The 24,117-nt window shown below is 48.5% G+C and overlaps 1 non-coding gene across 1 annotated transcript; it reads left to right on the forward strand.

Moving 5' to 3' along the window:
• The first annotated feature begins 23,753 nt into the window (after nt 1–23,753).
• TRNAG-CCC lies at nt 23,754–23,826 on the forward strand. Its single transcript has one exon. It is a non-coding gene; the product is annotated as a tRNA-Gly (tRNA).
• Nucleotides 23,827–24,117: the final 291 nt, after the last annotated feature.

The raw sequence follows: 24,117 nt of genomic DNA on the forward strand, positions 1-24,117 counted from the left end.
ACCCGAGTCTCTCAAGTCTCCTGAAGTTGGGGCCAAGTATCCACTAGAAAGGGCAGGGTGAAGGGTTAGGAGCCCTGGCCTGTCCTTTACCCCCACTGGGCTGCAGCATCTCCACACACATGGACTATCCTCCAGAACTGTTCACTCATTCATCCAACACACAAACTTCTGGTGGGACTGGGGCACACACAGAAGTGAAGGACACGTCACTGCTGTGGTGGGACCTCCAGGCCCCAGCAAGAGAGAGGGATGGAAATGAGGCAGATGCAATGCATGTGGGAAGAACCAGGATGGAGGGAGGCTTGGGTCCCTCAGGATAGTGTCAGGAGGATGGTGAGGCTCCCAACAGTGTACAGACCCATGGGTGTGCAGAATAATAGAGAAGCTACATATGCCTCGATCAGTTGACAAAACTGTTAAAGTTGACCATCACAAATGCTAGTAAAGGTGTGGAGCAATAGGAATGCTCACACCTCGCCAGTGAGAGGCTAGTTTAATAGAACTATGCAAAAACCACTGGAGATGCCCATTCCCAGGACTGCAGGAGAAATTCCACTCCCAGGTCTGTGCACCAAGACGGCTGCATCAGGCCTCTCCTGGCCGCACAGAGCACCATAGCCTGAGATCCGAACAGCCACCAGCGCCATCAGCACTAGTCACGTGTGGCAGGGTCACATGACGGAAGGCTGCACAGCTATGAAAATGCACAGGAGATAACAACCTCATGCAGTAGCAGGGACGAACCTCACAGACACAGACACAAAACGGGACATGCATGATTCCATTTCGATCAGATTTTAGCACAAGCAAAACAAAACCATGTTGCTTCAAGGATGCACACATGGGTGTTACAACCCTACACATCGAAGCTGTGACTATCACTAGTCAGAATGGTAGCTTCCTCCAGGGCAGAGCTTTTGCACTGGGGTGAATTTGCCCTCACCTGCCCAGAGAAGTATTTGAACTTCGTGCGGGACGGGGGATTGTGCTACCGGTCAGAGATGCTGCTAAACATAGGATGCGCAGGACGGCCCGTCCCCCCATACACACATCCCCATAGAATTATCCTGCCCACATCTCACCTTTCTGCTCTGGAGACACCCTGATCCAGGGGACCAGGGTGGCAGTGGGGGAAGAAGGGGCTCACCCAGGATTCTAAAATCCTGGCAATGTACAAGGGTGGTCATTTTCTATATAACCCAGGTGGCGCTAGTGGTAAAGAACATGTCTGCCGACACAGGAGGCTTAAGAGATGTGAGTTTGATCCCAGGATCGGGAAGATCCCCTGGAGGAGGACATGGCAACCCACCCCAGTATTCTTGCCTGGGAAATCCCATGAACAGAGGAGCCTGATGGGCTATAGCCCATGGGCTCACAAAGATCCAGACACTCAGTTCAGTTCAGTCACTCAGTTGTGTCCGACTCTTTGCGACTCCATAGACCGCAGCACGCCAGCCTTCCCTGTCCATCACCAACTCCTGGAGCTTACTCAAACTCATGTCCATGGACTTGGTGATGCCATCAAACCATCTTATCCTCTATTGTCCCCTTCTCCTCCTGCCTTCTATCTTTCCCAGCATCAGGGTTTTTTTCCAGCAAATCAGTTTTTCATATTAGGTGCCCAAAGTATTGGAATTTCAGCTTAAGCGTTAGTCCTTCCAATAAATATTTAGGACTGATTTCATTTAGGATTGACTGGTTGGATCTCCTTGCAGTCCAAGAGAGTCTCAAAAGTCTTCTCCAACACCACAGTTCAAAAGCATCAATTCTTCGGCGCTCAGCTTTCTTTATAGTCCAATTCTCACACCCATACGTGACTATTGGAAAAACCATAGCTTTGACTAGATGGACTTTTGTTGGCAAAGTAATGTCACTGCTTTTTAATATGCTCTCTAGGTAGGTCATAGCTTCTCTTCCAAGGAACAAGTGTCTTTAGTTCAATGGCTGCAGTCACCATCTGCAGTGATTTTGGAGCCCCCCAAAATAGTCTGTCACTGTTGCCATTGTTTGCCCATCTATTTGCCATGAAGTGATAGGACCAGACGCCATGATCTTAGTTTTCTGAATGTTGAGTTTTAAGTCAACTTTTTCACTTTCCTCTTTCACTTTCATCAAGAGGCTCTTTAGTTCTTCTTTGCTTTCTGCCATAAGGGTGGTGTCATCTGCATATCTGAGGTGATTGATATTTCTCCCGGCAATCTTGATTCCAGCTTGTGTTTCATCCAGCCCGGCATTTTGCATGATGTATTCTGCATATAAGTTAAATAAGCAGGGTGACAATAAACAGCCTTGATGTACTCCTTTACCAATTTGGAACCAGTCTGTTGTTCCATATACAGTTCTAACTGTTACTTCTTGACCTGCATACAGATTTCTCAGGAGTCAGGTCAGGTGGTCTGGTATTCCCATCCTTTTAAGAATTTTCCACAGTTTGTTGTGATCCACACAGTCAAATGCTTTGGCGTAGCCAATAAAGCAGAAGTAGATGTTTTTCTGGAACTCTTGCTTTTTTGATGATCCAATGGATGTTGGCAATTTGATCTCTGGTTCCTCTGGCTTTTCTGAATCCAGCTTTAACATCTGGAAGTTCACAGTTCACATACTATTGAAGCCTGGCTTGGAGAATTTTGAGCATTAGTTCACTAGCTTGTGAGATGAGTACAATTGTGTGGTAGTTTGATCATTCTTTAGCATTGGCTTTCTTTGGGATACTGAGTGACTAACATGTTCATAAACTCTACGTAATGGTTTATACCTTTAAAAGAAGCACTTCCTGTAAACAATCTGCCTGCAATGCAGAAGTAAAGTGAAGTGAAGTTGCCCAGTTGTGTCCGACTCTTTGCAACCCCAGGGACTGTAGATTGCAAGGCTCCTCCATCCATGGGATTTTCCAGGCAAGAGTACTAGAGTGGGGTGCCATTTCCTTCTCCAGGGGATCTTTCCGACTGAGGGATAGAACCTGGGTCTCCCACATTGCAGGCAGACTCTACCGTCTGAGCCACAAGGGCAGCCACAGAAGACCTGGGTCCAATTCCCAGGTCAGGGAGATCCCCTGGAGTAGGAAATGGCAACCCACTCCAGTAGTCTAGACTGGACAATTTCATGGATAGAGGAACCTGGCAGGCTACAGTCCATGGGGTCGCAAAGAGTCAGACACGACTGAGTGACTAACACAACAATGGTTTATACAAGCCAAGAATAATTCCAGAGCATGCAGTTGGGCAGTTGCAGGATGAGTGGGGAGGCCCATGAGATGAGGTCAGCCTTGTTCTCCAGGTGAAACAGGAGGCCAGGGACCAGTACTGTTGCTGGGATACCCTTTGGAAAGCATTTCGAAGACCTAGGCAGTCTGACACATGTCCTCAACACTCCTCCAAAAAACCAGTACACAGAGGGGCTCCCCATGCTGAGGATGAGTGCCCTACCCAGTGAGGTGGGTTTCCGGGCCCCACTGCACTGTGGGGTACAGCAGGGGCAACGGGGGGCCAGGTGGACAGATGGCCAAGCAGCTGCCTTCTCTCTGCTCAGGAGGGTCTGGGTTTCCTGGGCTTCATCAAGGCATTTGGGGGGCTGTCAGGAAGTAGATCTTTGTGGTCCTTGGATTCCCCCAGACAAGGTCTGAATGTTTACAACCCAAGATTAGTGAGGAAGGCAGCAGTAAAGTGTACTGGAATTCAGACTCAGACCTGGATTTGAATCTGCGCTTGCTAGTTATAAGTGTGATGACCTTGGGCAAGCTACTTGATTTTGTTGAAATTCAGTTTCATCCAGTATAAAAAATAGAAAAAGAGGTGATTTAGTTATAGTGTCGGCAGAGAAAAAGATGAAACAACATAGGTAAGAAGGCCAGGTCATTGAAGAAGATCCTGATACTGGGAAAGATTGAAGGTAAAAAAGGAGAAGAGGGCGGCAGAGGATGAGATGGTTAGAGGATGAGATGGTTAGATAGCATCACCAATGTGAGCAAACTCTGGGAGATAGTGAAGGACAGAGAAGCCTGGTGTGCTGCAGTCCGTGGGGTCACAAAGAATTGGACACAACTTAGCAACTGAACAACAACACACAGATGGCCAGACTAACTTCAAGGGCCCAAGTAGCAGCTGTTAAGTGGAAGCCATGACTGTGGCAGCTGGGAACCACTGCCGCCATACTGAGTAGCACACAGGTGATGGCTGTTTGGGGCTCCACCAACCTGCTCTGTGTCAACTGCCATAGTCAGGCCTCTTGTGTCTGCCTGTTTTCCTGCTGATGTCCCTTTGTATTGACTAATTTAAAAACCACTAGCCCCATTAACGGAGAAGGCAATGGCACCCCACTCCAGTACTCTTGCTTGGAAAATCCCATGGATGGAGGAGCCTGGTAGGCTGCATTGCAGTCCATGGGGTCGCTAAGAGTCGGATATGACTGAGCGACTTCACTTTCACTTTTCACTCTCATGCATTGGAGAAGGAAATGGCAACCCACTCCAGTGTTCTTGCCTGGAGAATCCCAGGGACGGGGGAGCTTGGTGGGCTGCCGTCTATGGGGTCGCACAGAGTCGGACATGACTGAAGTGACTTAGCAGTAGCAGTAGCAGCCCCATTAAGGAACCAAAGAAGGAGTTTAGCTCCAAGCCTGAGCCAAGACTTTGGAAGAAGACTGGGAGCCAACTCCAATGGGTGGTGGCATGAGATCACACATTAATCGGAAATTTAGGGCCCCCTGGTTCTGCTTCCACCACCTTCACCTGCTCCCCAGACTCTAGCCAGTGTCAGAGCCTCTGTTTTGTTTTTACTAAAAAGATCTTGTGTTCTATTAGTCAAGATCCCAGCAGGCAAGATATGCAACACTCAAATTAAGATGATTTGAATGGACCATTCCAATAGACCATTCAAACATCAAACATCATGCACAGGTGTAGGGCCACCACAGAGACAGTGCAGACTCTGAAAGTGGGAGTCTGGAATGGTCACCAGAACCTGGAAGGGAGAGTAGTCCAGACAGGACTGCCTTGAGGAACCTGTGACCTAAGTCCAAAGGTACCCATAGCGTGCAGCAACCCTACAGGATCTGCCAAAGAAAGAAATACTCCCACTAACCTTCCTCCTCCTTTCAATCTTCTGCTGGTGCCTGGCATTGGCCAAATCTAATAGGAAGACAACTGGCAAGGGTATGTCCATGCAGCTCATTCTAGTCAGCCTCCTGGATGGGGAAGACAGTACCCAGAGATATCCAGCACAGGGGTGTGAGGGGCTCTACTTGGGGACTCTGGTGATGGGTCTCTGCCTCATATGTAGATCTTGGGAAGACTCTGTTTCGAGTCTGAGTGATATCTTTAAAATCAACTTTCTAAAGGTATAGTTGAGACACAATAAAATTATCTCATCCATGCTAAGTAATACATTGTGATAATAATGTATATCCATTTATATACCCATGTAACCATTGCCATGATCAACATATAGAACATTATCATCACTTTAAAGTACTCTGTGCCTGTTCCCAGTGATGCTCACTTCCACTTTGGCTCTAAGCAATTGATGGTCTGCTTTCTATCATTTCAAAAATTAGATTCATCTTTTTTAGAGATTCATAAATGGAAGAATACACTGTGTAATTTCCTGTGTCTGATTTCTTTCCCTCTGCATTATTTTGAGATTTATCCATGTTACTGTGTATACCAGCTGTTCGTCAGTGTCATTCCTGATTGGTATCCCATGTACTAATATGTCACAATTTATTCCTTCACCTGTTGATGGCCACTGAGGAAAAAGAAAGAGAGTTCCAGAAAAACATCTATTTCTGCTTTATTGACTATGCCAAAGCCTTTGACTGTGTGGATCACAATAAACTGTGGAAAATTCTGAAAGAGATGGGAATACCAGACCACCTGACCTGCCTCTTGAGAAACCTATATGCAGGTCAGGAAGCAACAGTTAGAACTGGACATGGAACAACAGACTGGTTCCAAATAGGAAAAGGAGTCCATCAAGGCTGTATATTGTCACCCTGCTTATTTAACTTCTATGCAGAGTGCATCATGAGAAACGCTGGGCTGGAAGAAGCACAAGCTGGAATCAAGACTGCCGGGAGAAATATCAATAACCTCAGATATGCAGATGACACCACACTTATGGCCAAAAGTGAAGAGGAACTAAAAAGCCTCTTGATGAAAGTGAAAGGGGAGAGTGAAAAAGTTGGCTTAAAGCTCAACATTCAGAAAACTAAGATCATGGCATCTGATCCCATCACTTCATGGGAAATAGATGGGGAAACAGTGTCAGACTTTACTTTTGGGGGCTCCTAAATCACTGCAGATGGTGATTGCAGTCATGAAATTAAAAGACACTTACTCCTTGGAAGGAAAGTTATGACCAACCTAGATAGCATATTAAAAAGCAGAAATATTACTCTGCCAACAAAGGTCTGTCTAGTCAAGGCTATGGTTTTTCCAGTGGTCATGTATGGATGTGAGAGTTGGACTGTGAAGAAAGCTGAGCACCGAAGAATTGATGCTTTTGAACTGTGGTGTTGGAGAAGACTCTTAAGAGTCCTTTGGACTGCAAGGAAATCCAACCAGTCCATCCTAAAGGAGATCAGTCCTGGGTGTTCTTTGGAAGGACTGATGCTGAGGCTGAAACTCCAATACTTTGGCCACCTCATGCGAAGAGTTGACTCATTGGAAAAGACCCTGATGCTGGGAGGGATTGGGGGCAGGAGGAGAAGGGGACGACAGAGGATGAGATGGCTGGATGGCATCACCGACTTGATGCACATGAGTTTGAGTGAATTCCAGGAGTTGGTGATGGACAGGGAGGCCTGACATGCTGCGATTCATGGGGCCGCAAAGATTCGGGCATGAGTGAGCGACTGAACTGAACTGATCTGAGGTTGTTATTGTGTGTACGCTAAGTTGCTTCAGTTCTGTCCAACTTTGTGCAACCTATGGACTGTAGCCTGCCAGGTTCCTCGGTCCATGGGATTCTCCAGGCAAGAATGTGGAGTGGATTGCCATGCCCTTCTTCAGAGGAGGTTGTTTTTAGGTTTTTACTATTGTAAATAAAGCTTCTATGAACATTTGCATACATGAGAGACAGATATTTTCATTTCTCTCAGGTAAATACCTGTGAGTAGGATTGCTGGATCATTTTGTAAGTGTTGTTAAACTTTATAAGAAACTGTCAAACCATCTGCTAAAGCGGCTGTATCTTTTTGCAGACCACCAACAAAGCAGGAGCATTCCAGTTGTTCCACAGCCTCACCAACACTTGGTATGGTCAGTCTTTTTAACTTTAGGCTTCCTAACCAGGTGGTGGGGAGGGGGTGCAGTGATATCTCACTGTGATTGAATTTTAATTTCTCTATGACTAATGATATACAGCATCTTTCCATGTGCCTGCTGGCTATTTAGATACCTTCTTTTGTGAGGTATCTATCCAAATCTCTTGCTCATTTCTTTTTTTGTATACTTATTAGAGAGTTTGTTGCCCCCCATCTAGTTTGCTTTCTGGCCTCTTATCAATGCATTTGAAGGTCAGAAGTTTTTGATTTTTCATTGAGTCTCTACTTAAACATGACTTTGGCCTGGGTAAGAAGGTGGGTTTCCCTCAGCCGTGCTCTACTCCAAGGTGGAGAGACACACATGTCCAAGTCTTTCATCCCATCAGTTCTCACAGGACTGCCTAGCTGGAAAAACGGCTTCCTTGTCAGATGAGAGGAACCCAAGAGAGCACTCTGCTTCTTCCTTCAGCTTAAGACAGACACAAAGTGCTACGCTGGGAGCCCGCAGGTGCCGAGGCTGCAGCACCCAGACCAAGTCCTCCTTGGGCGGTAGGCTTTGGTGCACGACACCCTTCACAGGCATCTCCTTCCTAAACCCTCATGACCACCTGCGTGTGGGGTCATTGTCCCCAGTGGGCAGATGCAGACACTGAAGTACGAATGGGCATGTCCATCCAGCAATCCCACTACTCGGCATATACCCTGAGGAAACCAAAATTGAAAAAGACACATGTATCCCAGTGTTCATTGAAGCACTGTTTACAATAGCTAGAACATGGAAGCAAGATGAATGAATAAAGAAGCTGTGGTACATATATACAATGGAATACTACTCAGTCATAAAAAAGGAACACATTTGAGTCAATTCAAATGAAGTGGACAAACCTAGAGCCTATTATACAGAGTGAAGTACGTCAGAAAGGGAAATAGAAATATCATATACTGACTCATATTTATGGAATCTAGAAAGATGGTACTGATAAAATTATTTTCAGGACAGCAATGGAGAAACAGACACAGAGAACAAACTTAAGGACACAGTGGAGGGGACGAGGGAGAGGGTGAGATGTATGGAGAGAGTAACATGGAAACTTATATTACCATATGTCAAATAGACAGCCAATGGGACTGTGCCTGTATGACTCAGGGAACCCAAACAGGGGCTCTTTGACAATCTAGAAGGGTGGGATGGGGAGGGAGATGGGAGGGAGGCTCAGGAGGGAGGGACATGGGTGTACCTATGGCTGATTTTTATTGATGTTTGACAGAAAACAACAAAACTCTGTGAAGTAATTGTCCTTCAATTAAAAAAATAAATAAAGTGGCCAAAAAAAAAAAAAAAAGAGAGATGAAAAACATCTTTTTGACAGAGCCAATTTCACATAAGCATTGTTAACAAGGAACTGCAGAACTGAAAAGGCAAAAGGAAATACTGAGATATCACCGAAGTAGTAACAGCAGGGATGTGTAAAGAACTCCTGCAACTCAATAACAAGAAAGCAATCCAATTTCTAAAAATAGGCAGTGGATTTCGACAGACACTGCAAGGAAAATATAGGAATGGCAAAGAAGCACATGAAAAAAATGATCAATATTGGTAATAAGCCCCAGGGCTGGGGAAACAAAGATGAGACTTTGGGGTTATGAAGATCGAGATACTTGGAGGAGGGGCCTCTGGGGTTGGGACCCAGACCTTAAGGGACACAAGCCTGTGTCTGGGCCTGTGGAGGACACAGACAAGGAACTAGCAGTCACTGCTGGAGTGCAAGGCCACTACTGATGGGAGTGGGGAGCCAGAAAAGCAGACAGCACAGAGCTGGGCAACCTAGCTCCCCGAGACACGGCACCCTCTTCAGCTGAAGTCTTCCTGAGGCAAGGCTGTTAGGGGCCCTGATGAAATCTTTATTTGCAGTTTTCTCCTGAGACTAGCCTCTCTGTTGTAACAGCCGCAAGCCAGCCACCACTCCCTCCACCTCTGTGAGTCCTTTATTCTCAGAAGTTTCCAGAGGGTGGGGTCGTACCCTAGAATCTAAGGTGAACGGAAGAGCTGTAAGATGGGGAGTATGGGCTGCTCTACCGGGCATCTGCAGGCAGATCCAGCCTGGGTGGTCACTGGCAGGACAGCCCCCCACCCCCGCCACCCACTTGCTCCACTCCTTCCCTTCTGATCCACACAGCCGTGCAGCTGCTGAGCTGCACATACGGCGGCCTCTGAGCCAGCCTCCACTGCGAGCCCCAAACCCCAAGCTCTCAGGCCCTCTGACACCACCACATCTCTCTAATGAACCCACATGTGGTCTGATCTGTGAAGACTCAAGTGAGGGGCCCCAACTTTGGGCGCAACAGCCTTGGCCTCAAATCCTAACTCTGCTGCAAGCTGGCGGCATGAAGGTGGGCACGGCACCCAGCCTCTCTGCTCCTCCTTGTGGTATGTGTCACACTAGGGGACACTGGTATGTGTGGCCTGGTGGGAGGCCAGGTGTCACAGCCCTGGTGCAGCGCCAGGTGTATGGCTGATGCTCACGCAAGGGCATTGTGGTCATTCGAGCTACCTTCAGATTTAGGACTTCCAGGGCCTCTGTTGGTCCTCTGCGCACCTCCTGGGTCTAAACACCAGGTATAAATGCTTTCCAATTTCTCACCTAGCCCTGCAGTTGCCCCCTTGTCCACGGTTCCACACCATTCAGCCCTGCCAGCCACAGACCAGATGAATTCCCTGGCCCAGCCTAAGCTGCTGTGGTCCAGTTCTGGACAAGAGTCACTGACCCATCTCAGACACCTTGGGCACAGGGCCCATCCAGGTGCCTAGCTGGTCAGCAGCTCCTGGCCATCCCTCTCCCCACCATGACTAGGGGCTGTCAGCCTGCAGCCCGGCTGGCTCCTCCCCCTTTCCTCTCCAGCACCCACGGGCAGGGGACGTCTGCCGCCTCCACTTTGATCAGGACCGGGGGGGTGCTCAGCAGTTGGTTTGGGACCATCTCTATGATGCATTCTGACAGCCTTGGCCAAGCATATGCTTTAAATCCTCAAGAGAAGGGGTCTTTTTAAGTGGAGAGGAAGCCCACCACATACAGCCTTCAAAGGGCTCTCTGGACAAATCAGGAAGAAGAAGACCCTTGGCCCTGTGTCTCCCTGTTGCCTGTGTGCAAGTTCAAAGTGGCTCAAGAGAGAAGATTCTGGGCCTGCCTTCCAGTCCAAACGGCAACACTGGAATCGGGTCACAGCCTTTCTTAGTCTCCCCGCCCCAGGGTTCAACCTCCTGAAACTGTCCCCATGCCCAGTCCCTTTGAGCTGGTCCCCCGATTCTCCTTCATCATCTGCCTTAAGCAGAACTTACATTTCTTCTAATGGCTTTGGAAGAACTTAGATAATTTGTTACTGACACACCTGGAAAAACTTAATGAGATTTCAACTCTGTACTTCTGAAAAATCAATGATATCCAGCCACGAGGACTTGGACAGCAGGCAGAATATTGCAGACAAAGAGATTTCACCCCCTTCTTTTTCTGTTATTAGTCCCCCTGTTCCTGTCAATAGGAACACATCATTGAGAGGCAATGCCACCTTGGGGTCACGGCTCTCTGGCTGACAGCAGGGTCAGCCGCTCCCATGACAGTGCTCAGAGCCAGGCTGGGCCTCCAGAAAGGCAAGGAAGGAACCTTCCCTGGAGCTGGCGTGTCCTTCTGTGTTTAATTTTCCCACAAGTCAGCTCTGATTAAGGGGGACGGCCTCATGTTTCGTGCAGTCAGAGCCGAGTTCTGAGAGCACCTTGCGGGGGCGGGGGAAGCCCCCTGGATGGCGGGTGGGGGCCTGGGGGGTAGCTGCTTGCCGGGTCACCCCCGGCACACACGTCTGCTACCTATCAGAGCTCATCGGAGCAACGACCCTCCGGACGCTGAGATCATCTGACAGCTTCCTCCTAATGAGACCCAGGGCTGCTCCCAGGCTAGATTCAGGAGGCTGGGTGGAGAGGAACCCCCACCGACCTGGAGAAACATCCCCAAGGGAGGCAAGATGTCCTCCCATAAGTCTGTTTCTTGTGTGAAATGGACCCAGCACCCCAGGAGCAGCCGCCTTGTGTTCCCCTTTCTACCTAAGATCACTGCTCCTCGGGTCCCTCCAGGTGAAGACAGAACTCTCAAGGCCTACTGTTCCTGACACTTGGCATCTCTGTTGCTGGTTCACTCCCAATGACTTCGGGCGGCTGCCGGAGGAGGCAGGTTCAGTTCTCACCTCCAAGAACCTGTAGTCCTCCTGGAGAGTCATGATCAATGCCCACAGAACCAGGAGGGCCCATGTCACCACAGAAAAGGGGAGTTCTGTGCACAGTGGCGCCCAGCTAAAAGCATACCTCAGACCATGCATCTTCCTCCCAAAGATGCTCTCCTGCATCTCATTCCACCTGAGAAAAGAATCCAGACTCTTCTCCAAGACACTCCAGTCCCTGCCCAGGTGGGTTCCAGCCAGGGTGATTTTCTTTAATTTTTTCAAATGCAAACTACAACCCCTGGGGCCAGCTCTATTGTCTGGAATTCCCTTTCTCCAGATCATCATAAGGCTGTGCCATCTTGTCATTAAAGTTTCAGCCCAAAATGCCATCTCCTCCAGTTATATTGTCACCCTGCTTATTTAACTTATATGCAGAGTACATCATGTGAAATGCTGGGCCAGATGGACCACAGGTTGGAATCAAGATTGCCAGAAGAAATATCAAGAACCTCAGATATGCAGATGATATCACTTTAATGGCAGAAAGTGCTCTTAAAGCCTCTTGATGAGGGTGAAAGAGGAGAGTGAAAGGCTGGCCTAAAACACAACATTCAAAAACTAAGATCATGGTCCCATCACTTCATGGCAAATAGATGAGAAAAAGTGGAAACAATGTCAGATTTTATTTTCTTGGGCTCCAAAATCACTGCAGAGAGTGACTTGACTGCAGCCACAAAATTAAAAGATGCTTGATCCTTGGAAGAAAGCTGTGACAAATCTAGACAGCATATTAAAAAGGCAGAGACATCACTTTATCAACAAAGGTCCAGATAGTTAAAGCTATGGTTTTTCCAATAGTCATGAATAGATGTGAGAGTTGGACCATAAAGAAGGCTGAGCACTAAAGAACTGATGAGTTTGAACTATGGTGTTGGAGAACTCTTGAGAGTCCCTTGGTCTGCAAGGAGATCAAACCAGTCAACCCTAAAGGAAATCAGTCCTGAATATTCATTATGATGAATACCAATGCTGAAGCTGAAGCTCCAATACTTTGGCCACCTAATGCAGAGAGCCAACTCATTAGAAAAGACGGTGATGCTGGGAAAGACTGAGGGGAGGAGGAGAAGGGGACGACAGAGGATGAGATGGTTGGATGGCATCACTGACTCAATGGACATGAGTTTGACCAAACTCCAGAAGATAGTGACGGACAGGGAAGCCTGGTGTGCAGCAGTCCATAGGGTTGCAAAGAGTCAGACATGACTTAGCGAGTGAACAAAAGACCAACCCCTATACACAAAGCTCTCTCCCCAGGCACTCCTGGTAGCTCCAACTCAATGCAAAGGCCATGATATCTTTCCTACTGATTGCTTTCTGAATGATCTCACAGACTTCCTACTAGAATGTAGCTCCATGAGAGCAGGGACCCCATCTATCTTGTTCTCCACCATATCCTAGAATGCAAGGTTGTTTGATGAGTCTAACAGGGGAGACTTATTAAATATCCCATGAGTATGTGATGGAAAATGGAATAAGGAAATCTATATACAGTAGCTGTTTTGAAATGCTCCCAACTACCCACATCAGCACCCAGAGTGCTGTAAAAGTGACCTCAGTTCCTCCATCTGACAGCACATGGGAATGAGCCTCAATTCATTGTAAATAAATGGGACTGTTTCAAGATTAAGCATGGCCCACTTGGTAAGGATCAAGTGTGACACATAGTGAGTGTTCCACAACTTGGAGTTTCATCTCTACCCCGTCATCGCCACCACCACCACCATCTAACTGCAGTTAGCACGGACCCACTCTAAACCCTCTTTGTTGTCACTGAGCATTTGCTATGTGAAGCTTCCTTTTCTGGCTCCCTCTCCTTGCTTCATCTTACTTGAACCACTAGCAAATACTGCTGGTTTCCTGGCCCAACCTTTCTCCCTGCTAATAGATCCCTGATTAGCTGACAATAGATGTCCTAATCTTAAGAAAAGTGGATGCAGAAATCGGTCTGAGGAGTGGGCGCATAAAGCCATCTCTGGTCAAGCTTCTGGAAGAAGTTTCCTTACCAGAAAAGAGAGGCACATGAGCTAGACTTAAATAAAGTTGAATGAGAATGTGATGTCTGGAGTTGTAGCAGTGATCTTGTGACTGTGAGGCAACATGCATATGGGGACAAAAATGTTAATAACGTGCTGAGGACAAGGAAATAGAGAGCTAGACAGAGACTTCGTGCTTGATGACATTTTAAAGCTACTGAAACGACTTTGAATACCTGTTTCTTCAGTCTTCCTGTTAAGTATCAACATTTTCTAGGTCACCCTTAAGTTGTTGCTGCTCTGCTAAGTCGCTTCAGTAGTGTCCGACTCTGTGCGACCCCATAGACGGCAGCCCACCAGGCTCCCCCGTCCCTGGGATTCTCCAGGCAAGAACACTGGAGTGGGTTGCCATTTCCTTCTCCAATGCATGAAAGTGAAAAGTGAAAGTGAAGTCGCTCAGTCGCGTCAGACTCTCCGCAACCCCATGGACTGCAGCCTACCAGGCTCCTCTGTCCATGGGATTTTCCAGGCAAGAGTACTGGAGTGGGGTGCCATCACCTTTTCCGAAGTTAAGTTGTTACTTCAGCCAAAAGATAAGATAGCAAATGTCGCTTTAGGCCATCCACAGAGCTCTAATCTGGCAGTCCTTGCCACAGTGTGTACCCCAGTGGCCACACACCCTCTCTCTGTGAGGCACATCCTTGTGCCTCTATGAGGCAACCCATGCTTGCCCTCCCTCTGCTCTCTGCCACTGAAGAAAGGAAGCATGCTGGAGAACATACAGTAATCAGAATGGGAGAACAGGGAGCATAGCACACCCTCCTCCCACTTGAAGGGCGAAGGATGTGGGGGATACCTGTCCTCAGAGGCCTACTTCTGGGTATTTAAAATGATAAAATGATTTAAAATAATAAACGGTGAGTTCTCTGAGAGAAGAAAAGCAACTTCATACATGAGATACTATGCCTGAAGCATACATTTATGACCAAACATGAGATTAATCTTGCTTTGTGTTTACATGGTACACACTGCCTATAACCCCAAAGTGAGACTTTCATATTTTCTGTAATAGATTTCCTCTAGCAGGATAGTGGAGGGAAACAGAGGTGACTGAGTTTATTAATGAGAGGAATCACAGTCTCTCAGTACATAGTCTTTATCTCTTTCTTCCTAAATCAGCTTCTAAGAGTAGGAGAAAGCTTGTGTCCTCCTTTAGTGGAGGGAGGGTCCTCAGGAAAGAGAGACATAAGGCCCAGAATTGTTCCCTCTACGTACTGCTGCCTTCTTCTGATGGTGCTTCCGGCTCAGAACTCATGGTTTTTCCTTCAGCATCATCAGTGCTTGCTGATTCCCTACCTCAGCCCCTGGTCCAATTCTCAGTGACGCTGTGAGCCTGTGTCTCAGCCACATGTGGCCCCAGCTCAACCTTCCCATCCTGGTCTCTCCTCTGGGGTCACTTTGACCCTCACCATGGCAACCCTCTGGCTGCCCCCCCACCCCCAACCTCCCACATATCTCAGTGGGAGCTTGTGAACAACTCCAGACTCCTCTAGAGAAGGCAAAGGAGATCGTCCACCATTTGCGTATTTGCCCTGAGGGTGTGATCAACATGGCTGAACTAGACAAGAAAAGCTTCCTGGAGGAGGAGGGCCTGAAGCTTAGCCCTGAAGGGTGGCAATCCTTGGTTGGCATGCTCAATGACTCAGAGGCAGGATGAGTTTACTGAGAACATGCCCTTGCCCTGGGGTCTCCCTGATGAGTCTCTAGCTAAACCTCCAAGACTCAGATCCAAAGGTCTCTGACATTCTGTCAACATCGCGGACATGGACTCTGTGACACTCATGGAAAAACACAAGCCCTCCTCCATCAGAGACTCTGGATATCCCTCCCAGCTTAGCCCTGGCAGCCACAGGTTTGCACTGCAGTGGCCCTAATGCCTTGTAGCTAAGGCCTGATCCTTTGATTTTGAGTAAAAAGACCTTCTCATGGCCCTGTAAAATCCATCCCCTGGGCTTTTTTTTTTTCTTTTTTCTTTTTCCTTTAGCTGCAGCATGAGGAATCTAGTTTCTTAACCAGGGATCAAACCTAGGCCCCTTGTATTGGGAGGGTGGAATTCTAGCCATTGGACTGCCAGGGAAGTCTCCTCCAGGCTTTCAATCAATTGACCTTGCGCCAAACAGGAGGGCTACACCTCCAATCCTTGGGAGGCAGACCCACCCTTGTCCTGATTCATGCTTCCATATTCATCTCTCTGCTGTGTGGCCTTGGCAAGCTTCTTCACCTCTCTAGGCTGGTTTCCTCACTTCTGCTGTATGTCTCCCAAGGGTCTGAGGATTACAAATGTTCACGCACATCACACATACAGCACAGAGTAAGAGCTCAGCTAATGGCAGTTATTACTGTATATCTTCACACCACATCACTGAGGCAGGTCCTTGTCCTTTTCTCCCTATGAGCAAGCCTGTGCCAGGCTGCAAGCAGTCATGACATGTATACACAGAGGAGAGTCTCTCTCAGCTTCGCAGGCAGCTCAATGGTAAAGAATCTGCCTGCCAATGCAGGAGACGTGGGTTTGATCCCTAGGTTGGAAAAATCGCCTGGAGAAGGAAATGGCAACCCACTCCAGTATTTGTGTTCATGGAGAATCCCATGGACACAGCTTGGCGACAGAGCACACACGCACATCTCTCTCATGGAGGCATTGCTGTCCCCAGACCTCCAGGCCCTCTGCACCCTGCTGGGATGCCCCTGCTTGCTCTTTGTCCCTTGTGGGGAGCAGCAGGGCACTCTGGGAACACTCGGCTTGTCTCGTCACCCAGAGTTCTGTTGTGCCCAGCACCCTCAGCTCCTCTGACTTGCCTCCCTGCTCTCGTCTCCCATCTCTCCCCACCAGCACGGGCACACAGCCACATGCACACATGCTCTCATACATGTACACAGATGCACGTGACCACTGGCTTTCTCGTGCACAGAGTGACCTTCTGGAACCCATGGGCTGGGGACTGCCCACACTAAGATGCCTCAAACACACAGGGGGAAATGTGTTTAAGTGGCATCCGGAGATGAAGAGGCAAGTCCCCTCACGCCAGGAGAATGAGAGCCAGCCATGTGGGTGGCTCAGCTCAGAACAGCGCAGAGGTGAGGGATACTGCCTCCCCGCCATACACAGGAGGGTTCAGATCATATCCCCTTCACTTCCTAGTCATGTGGCCTCCAGCACATTACTCACCCTCCCTGAGTTTCCACCACCGCCGCCTCTGAGCTCTGAAGACACGAGGACCCACCTCTGAGCAGGGCTGCAAGACTCAATCCAGATAGTGTGTATAAAACACCGAGCACACAGCAGGCATATGGCGAGCAATCAACGAGAAGAACAGCTTTTTACTATCAGAATCAGGCCCTCCAAGAACAGGAAATAAATGAAGGCCAGAAGAGCCAACAAGGGCTGCGTGGAGGGGCTAGACACTGATCCCCCTTGCAAAGAGGTCAGGAGCTAGTACCATGCAGGTATGGGAAATGGAATTTACACACACAGTCTTGTTTGGCAAAGGGTTTGTCCTGCGGGTTGAAGGGCTTTCAGAGGATGTTCTAAGCCCAGAGGGAATCCTGTTTAAAATCCTCTTACCCCAACCTCCTTTGAAACTGGTCTGAGGCCTTGGTTTCAGTGAGCACATCTGGGAGTGTGACAAGGTCCCAGGCCACAGGGCACAGTCCTACTGAAAGGCCCAACACTACCCACATCACAGGGGAATCCGGAACAACAGACCCTGGGACCCACAAACCTGGTCAGGATCCCAGTTGCCCACTTACTGGCCACCTGACCTTAGACAAAGCAATACACCTCCTTGATGGGACAGGCAAACAGCAGGTGCTCAATGATGGTTTTCAGTAGCCACCACTCCAGTACCAGCCCAGCTCCCGGTTCTGCTTCCCGCCCGGGATTTAACCCCCGCTCTGAGGATCGGCCCCACGTGGTCACTGTCCGCGGTGTGCCTCCCCTCCATGTGAACGCCAACGTTCTACTCCTCTCCGGAAGAATTCAAAGGGCCCTGGAAACTTGTTTATTAGGAAAAGCTGTGGGAGTCTGTCCTGCTTGGTGGAGGCGCTGACCTCTCCCATCCTTCCCTGCATATTTCTCCCCAGCGACATCTTTTCATGTTCCCTGGCTCACTCGGGTGAGTCACAGATCTGTAAATCCCAACCACAGAAAGCTTGGCAAAGTATGTTAGGTGTTTATTGGAAGGGGAAGGAGGAAAATGATCAAAACATTGGCTGTAGCTCTCGTCTCTGAAATTTGCAAGAGCAAGTTTTAAAATCTGTGCTGGAAGCATCTAAACCGACTCATGGAGCAATTTTTTTTTTTTTTAACCACAATAAGGATAAGACCATATCTATTCTTTAGTTACAATCAGATCTTTAGGCTGCCTTTATATAGTGCCAGATATCCCAGTGAAATACCAAGAAATGCAGTTCTGTTTTTAGTTTCCCCATTTAGACAGAACCCTGGTGATACAAACACAGGCTGTAGTTCTTTGCATACCCCCATGCCTTTGCTGATGCTGTTCCCACCGTCTGTAACTCCTTTCCATAAACACCAGTTCAGTTCAGTTTAGTCCCTTAGTTGTGTCTGACTTTTTGCACCAGAGGGGAGTGTTTTTACTCCATTTGCTGCTACTCTGTGTCAGGCCCTGGGCTAGGTCCTAGGACACAGAGATGAACCAGGCACTGATCTCAAGAATTAGTGAAGAAAAGAAGCTAATGGAGGAGGAGGCCCAGTTTGAGCTTTGATGGATGAATAGAAGTTCTCCAAACCAACAAAGAAGGGAAGACCCTTCTCATGTGAGCATATCAACTCATCCTCAAAGACCTGGATTCTGTCTCCTCCTTTGGGAAGTGTCTCCTCTTGCTGAGTTGGTGACCCCTCTCTGTATCCACACTGACCTGGCACAACCCCTCCCTTGCCCACTCCTTCCTGAGTTGTTTATCTGCCTGGTGGTCTAGACTGGGGGGGTTGGCAAGTAGACATTATTTCCTCTCTGCATCTGATGGCCACTCCAGACCTGCCACAGGGCGGGTTCATGAGATGTTTGGTGGTGTTTCTAAGCTGAGCTTCACCACTGTCAGGAGGCAAGAACTGACGTGGCCACAGGGCATTCTGAGAGCGCTGACTGCTGTTTTGTCAGAGAATCTACACCTGAACCCTACCCGCCAAGCCCCTGTGGCTTCAAGCATCTGAGCCCTGAAGGGGTCTGGGTGGGATTAACCCCTGGATCCCAGCCTCATTCCAGCATCCGTGGTTTGGGGGTGGTAGTGGGGGGGTCCTATTCAATCAAGGAAGAAATATGCTTTGAAATGAAAACGCTTCTCTTTCTGATCTGCCTGGGTCTCCTTTCTCCAGCCTCCTTAGTATGCATGAATTCAGCCCCCATTTCGAGGCGCCCCCTCAGCATCTTCTCCATGCGGATGGGGTTGGAGCAGGCTCCCTCCCCTTGCCCGCCTCTGGTTCTTTCCAAAGACAAATTGCTTACATCTGTCAAGGCTTTTCTGATTAATAGAAGAATACGCCATGGGATGTCATCAGGGGTTCAGAGGGTTTTGATCAAAGAGGGAGGGGGCCCGGGCCACACATCCCTGTTGGTTCATTTATCAGGTCAGTTCAGCACCTTTCCTCCTGAGTGCCCCTGGCAAAGGCCTGCCCACCAGGCCACCATCAGCTCCCACGCCCTCTCTGGAGCAGAGAGGGATGCAGAGAGGAAACAGTGCTCCAGTGGGGGAGCCAGAGGCAAGGAGAAAGGGAGAGGAACCAGTCTAGGGTGGCTTGGGTATTGACCAGGGCAGTGGGTCCCAAGATCTTCCTCATTTCTGGGCAGCCACTGGGATGAGCATCTCCCAGGCGATTCCCCAAAGCAAGGGATGAGAGGGAGGGAGGAAAAAAGAAGGGGCCAGAGGATGAATGAATAAATCAAAGAGAGAATGCGGGAATGAGGAATCTAAGAAAAGAACAAATGCAGGAGGGGAGGGAGGGTTGAATTAATGAGTCACTAAGCATCTGAATGGGCGCAAGAATTTATAGTTCTCACAAAAGTTGCTTTTATAACACAGAGTCATCTCTCATTCTTCCTTCCATTTATCCGCTGGCTGGTGTCAACAAGACATGGCTTGGAGGAGCAACAGGAAGGTAGCTTGGGGGAAATTCAGGCTTCCCCTGGGTCAGTGTATCTAACAGCCTCTGGGAGCTGGGTGAGGACAGGTGGGGGGGAGCGGCTGGGTGACTGATGCCAAGTAAGGGCAGCACATGGGCCTGCCTCTCAGCTCAGCCCCCTCCTGCACAGCCTGGTCCCCGAGGGGTGGCTGGTGTCCATCACAGGCTCCGCGTGGCCTCAGCTGCGAGGTCACTGCCACCATTCCCCCAAAGCTCACCTCTGCAGAGACTTTGCAATGGCAACCGCAGAGAGCCTTGTAGGGTAAGACTTCGGTCGACTTTGGAGGCTGCTAAATTAGGCTCTGAGGATTTAGATTAGCCTAATTTAATGACACGGATGACTGGCTGGATTGAAGTTCTTGCTATAGTTTTTTTTTTCTTTCAACTTGCTCAACAATTATTCCCTCAAGTTAGTTGCAGATGCAGCCTGCCTGGCAATTATAATCCATTCCTTACTGAGCAGTGAGGAGACCCAAGATGCTGGCCACATCCGCACGCAGACTGCCTAGGCAGGGGGGCCACAGCTGGAGGGAGGGCAGTGCCACCAGCCGTGACTGTGCCACAACGTGGAACTTGGGAGGGAGGGCCCAGAGCATCCTGCTGGGCTGGGCTAGCTGTCCTGGAGGCTGGCAGGTGACAGATATAGCTGCATGTTTCATGACTGGGGGTGACTCTCTCCACCCCCTGCTCTCAGCCCAGAAGGAGCATCCCACACAGACAGGCAATGCACAGGCACGCAGTCACAAAAGACAGATGGACACAGCCAGGATGAGACACACACGGGTGCTCAGTCACGGTCAGACACAGGCATATAGACCTTCAGACACAGACTTAAACCACAAGGCAGGACACCCATACACAGAGACGCACCAGCCCATCGACCCTGATATCCCCCTGTTCTAAGCCTAGTCAGGGAGGCACATGGGTAAACAGGCCAGAGCATCATCTCATGTCAGGGCTGTGATGGAGGGGGCTGTGGAGTCTGGAGGAGATCAGGGTATCTCTGAGTTCTTCCCAGAGAATGCATGCTAAATCACTTCAATCGTGTCTGACTCTTCACGATTCCGTGGACTGTAGCTTGCCAGGCTTCTCTGTCCATGGAATTCTCTAGGCAAGAATACTGGAGTGGGTTGCCATGCCCTTCTCCAAGGGATCTTCCCAATCCAGGGGTCAAGCCCATGTCTCTTATGTCTCCTGCATTGGCAGGCAGGTTCTTTACTACTCGTGCCAACTGGAAAGCCAGGGATTAGGTGAAAATGGCAGGAAGGCCATTGCCAGTGTAAGGAGGAACCCAGGTCAAGACCCGAGTACAACAGGGAGAAGCTATGTTCAGAGAAGGGTGGTCCACACAGTATGACCTGCCCACAAAGAGGGGCCAGGACCATGTGAAGGGAGTCACATGCTGGTCCCTCTCCCCCAGCAATTCAGCCTCAACCTACAGGCACTGACACCGCTGTGATTCACATTAAAAATACCCTTTCCCTTTGAGTAGGGGGCCAACTGGGGGCTTCCCAGGACTGGTCAATTGTACTGGCTGTGGCTGCCGACCTTCCTCACCACTGCTGGTTTCCAGTCCCTTCAGAGGCTGGATCAGCCCCCAGAGGAAAGGTGCTTTCTGGAAACACTCACTGCTGTCTGTGGGGCCACAGCCTCATACCCTGCCTGAGCCCAGAACCAGGCTGCCAACGGGGTTTCAGAGTCTGCAGTCTTGATTTCATTTGTCCAGGGCACATGCCAGGGGCTCTGCCAGGTGTGAGGCCCTACATGATGGCCAGTTCTTAGAGGGATCTGTCACTCACGTGCCAAGTGAGCAAAGCCAGGCAACTCCCCGACATCCATGTTCCAGGGACTCGGGCCCTAGTCCAGGCTCTCCCTGGAGGGCCCACTCCCAACACTCTTCCCTACCTTCCATCCTCCCCCTAGAGAACTCTTACTTGCCCTTTCAGACCAAGCTGAAGTATCATCTCTTCCACAATGCTCCTCTGAACTCCCACCCTCACTGTCCCCAAGGTAGTTCCTCCATGCTTCCCTCTGTCCAGCCTTATCAAACAGCAGACTCATTGTCTGGTTACTTGGAGGTCTCTCCAGAGACCCTGAGAGCTCTTCCTCTCTGGGGTCAGCTTCTTCTCTGCAGGGTCAGGAACTATGTATTAGCTATCTAGTGCTACATAACAAATTATCCCCAAACTTAGTGACTCAAAACAACAACAGTTATGGATCAGTTTGTAGGTTTCCAGAAGTGAGAAATTTAGCACAACAAGGACATCTTGTCCACAGAATTTGGGGCCTCAGCTTGAGTCTGGAACTGTCAAAAGATCATTCACCATGGCTGGTGAGGACCAGCTGGGCACTTCCATGTAGCCTGGGCTTTCTCTCAATATGATGTCTAAGTGCCAAGGACCAGCATCCCAGGAGAAAGAGAGACAGACAGGAAGAAACTATATCATTTCTATGACCTAAAATTGGAAGTCATATAGCATCACTATTCTGTTGATTAATATGGCCTCACATATGTATCCAGAGTCAAGGGGAATAAACACTTCTTGGTGGAAGGAGAAATAGTCACACTGTAGGAAAAGCTCGTGGGGTAGGATAAACACTGAGGTGTGGCCATGTTTGGAAAATACAATTTGCAGCAATCAGTGGCCAGCAGGTGCTAAATGAAGGGCTGGTGAGTGAATGAATGAGTGAAAGGAATGAATGAATGACTCTTGTTCTGCACTTCACATCTCTTCTCCGTCCTCACGCAATGCTCAGTTAAGATGCCAACCAACTCTGACAAGCCTTAGGGCAAGTCACAGCCCCTTCTTTCATTCTGGAAGCTAAGAGGCCATGAAACCCCTTCCCGGTTCCGAGTTCTCAGAATTGTCCTGGAGTTTCAGTCACTGTGGCTTCAGAGAACAGGGCCATGGAGAAGAGGATTGGTGAGGCTGCCGGGGATGGAAGGGGTGTGATTTCCTTGCTGATCCACAGATAGGGTTTCAGGAAGCAGGTCTATAAAACTAAAATACTAGGAGAAAGTTTCTTTTGCAAGGTCTTCAAGGTTTTGATAACTGTCTCTGCTACTTAATATTCTTGGGAGAAAAAGTGTTACTTGTACAAGTTGATTGTATTTTCTGAACTTGAATTTTTGTTTTTCTCTCTTATTCACCTTTCTAGGCACTCTCTGTTCTCATCTTCCTAGAAGTAACCACTATTCTGATGGTGACAGAGGAAGTGGAGTGGGGTTGACTACTTTAGAAAGTAACATTCATAGTAAGATCTAAAGGAACAAGATGAAGCTATTCAAAGAGGCAAAGGAAAAGTGTGAAGTACACAGGTCCTGAAGCAGGAATAAGTTTGCTATGCTGAAGAAAAAAATTGAATAATAGAATAAGTGGTATAGGACACAGCATGAGTTAAAGGAGGGGAGTTAGACAATCATACAAAGTTCTATAATACAGGCCACAGTGAACTTTGGATTTTACTCTAAGTGTGATCAGAAGCACAGAAGAATTTCAAACAGAAGGACAATATTATTGAGCTTGAATTTTATTACTGTGTGCTTCCTCAGCTTTTCTTACTAATAACAGAACACACTGAGACCTTAAAAGGTCAGGCTCTGAAGAAGGAAATGGCAGCTGGCCAGTATTCTTGCCTGGAAAACCCCATAGACAGAGCAGCCTGGAGGGCTACAGTTATTGAAGTCTCAAAGAGTCAGACATGACTTAGCACCTCAACAACAGCAACACCTTGTTTGCTTTGAAATCCTAACTCTATAATTACAATCACTGTATCATAACTAAACCTGCTGTCTTGCTTTCTGCGGGAAGGTTGATACCACACCACAGCTCTCATCAATGATATTTCTGATGCTATTTTCCTTAAGAGGCATATTGAAACAAATATGGCATCAAGATTCCCTGGTGTAATGCCTTTGGGGAAAGATTTGGCCAGATATTTGTTTTTCGGGCTGTAGGTGACTAGGGAATGTAGGCAAGATCCCTCCCAACAATCACCCAGCAGTTCCATCGTGTGAGCTGGTTAAAAAAATATTTTCTTAGGGGACTTCCCTGATGGTCCAGTGGCTAAGACTCCGCACTCCCAATGCAGAGGGCCCAGGTCTGATCCCTGGTCAGGGAACTAGATCCCACATGCCACAACTAAGAGTTCATATGGGGCAATTAAGACGCAGCACAGCCAAATAAATAAATATAAAAAAAATACATACATATATACACATATACTTGGACATATTCTTAATCCATCAGAAACCTGGAACAAATTAAATATTTGATATTTAAAATAAGGCCAGGCTCTAGCGCTTTGCAAGCACTGTTTCTGTAATAGGGCAAATGTGACTCACGCATGGTCATCAGAGACTCCCTCCACTGGCCATACTATGATGGTAACCAGTGGGAAAGAACAGAAAAG

This window comes from Bubalus bubalis, chromosome 1 (genome assembly GCF_019923935.1).
Source record: "Bubalus bubalis isolate 160015118507 breed Murrah chromosome 1, NDDB_SH_1, whole genome shotgun sequence".
Taxonomy (NCBI): domain Eukaryota; kingdom Metazoa; phylum Chordata; class Mammalia; order Artiodactyla; family Bovidae; genus Bubalus; species Bubalus bubalis.